The sequence below is a fragment of the Hipposideros armiger genome, unplaced genomic scaffold (genome assembly GCF_001890085.2).
Source record: "Hipposideros armiger isolate ML-2016 unplaced genomic scaffold, ASM189008v1 scaffold_168, whole genome shotgun sequence".
Classification (NCBI taxonomy): domain Eukaryota; kingdom Metazoa; phylum Chordata; class Mammalia; order Chiroptera; family Hipposideridae; genus Hipposideros; species Hipposideros armiger.
Window position 1 is genome coordinate 2,542,038 of NW_017731518.1, and position 1,422 is coordinate 2,543,459.

The following is a 1,422-nucleotide window of genomic DNA, read 5'->3' on the forward strand; positions in this document are numbered from 1 at the left end:
ACCCTTGTGGCAACCACAAATGCGCTCACACATTTCCCAGTCCCTAAGTGTTGAGACCCAAATTCATACAAAACTGATAACAATGATTACTTCTCTGCAGTTTCATTTAAGAAGGGTGTGGGGGGAGGAAATATTTGCATTGCATTTTTAATTTTAAAAAATGCTTGAAACTTTATTTTTAAACAATTAAATCTGCAAAAAAAAACAATTGTCTGGAAGAATATTCATCATGCGAACAATGGTTACCGCTTGGGAGTGGAAGTAGGGCCTTGGAGGGAAGGAAGTCTACTTTATACATTTTTATTGTTTTCATTTTTTATGAGTGTGGATTGTTCTGGGACAAAATAATTTAAAGGTCAATTTGCAAAAGAAAAAAGTAAGGTGAAAACCTTTAGAGAAAAAAGAGGGCTATAAAGAATTTTTTCTTCTTTGGTCTATTCTGAATAGAATATTTTCATAAGAAAACTAAAATAAACTTCAGTTAAAAACAAAATAAATTAAAATTCATAGAAATAATGCATGAAAGTAAATATTTGCTAAGCAGACAGACACTTTTGGTTTTCAACCATATTTACTAGAAATTATCTGCACAGAAAGTAATTCATTGGTACTTTTTCACCTATAAAAGAATAGTTCGATTAACAGTTTCTGTTCTTATCATATTCTTGTTTTTTTAATTTAAAAAATATTTTTATTACAATATAACTAACATACAATATTATATTAGTTTCAGGGGTACACCATAGTTATTCAACATTTATATACCTAAAGAAGTGATCACCAAGATAAGTCCAGCAACCATCTGACACCATACCACGCTATCACAATATGATTGAATATGCCCTATGCTGTATATTACATCTCCAAGATTTATTTGTGTTATACCTGGAAATTGGAACTGCATAGTCCCTTACACCTTACCCCCCACTTTTAAAAATTTCCAATTACAGTTGACATTCAATATCATATTAGTTTCAGGTGTACAGCATAGTTTATATTCTTGTCACTAGGATGATTAAAGCCTCAGTGATGTGGTTGCTGGAGTTGGGCTATCTCTGGAAATTATCATTGTGGATGCTGCCACTTAGTGGTGAGATATGTTGACTATTTGTTGTGAAAATCTGTAATTTGGACAAGGGGCCCAGGCAAGTTTTAGGCTCCTGTCTGAGTCATTCATTTATTTATTTTACAAACATTTACTAAGTCCCTTACCTAATAAAACACTGATGGGCACAGAGAAGATTTGAAGAAGCTTGAGGAACAGACTCTGCCCTAAAAATGCTTGTAGCCTTGTTCACAAGACAAGGACACACTTGAGAATTTCAATAAAATCATGATGCAATAAAACCATGGAATCTCACACTTATAGAAGATCTTAACAGTCAATCCTGTTCAACCCCATGAGATGGTTAATGCTAAATA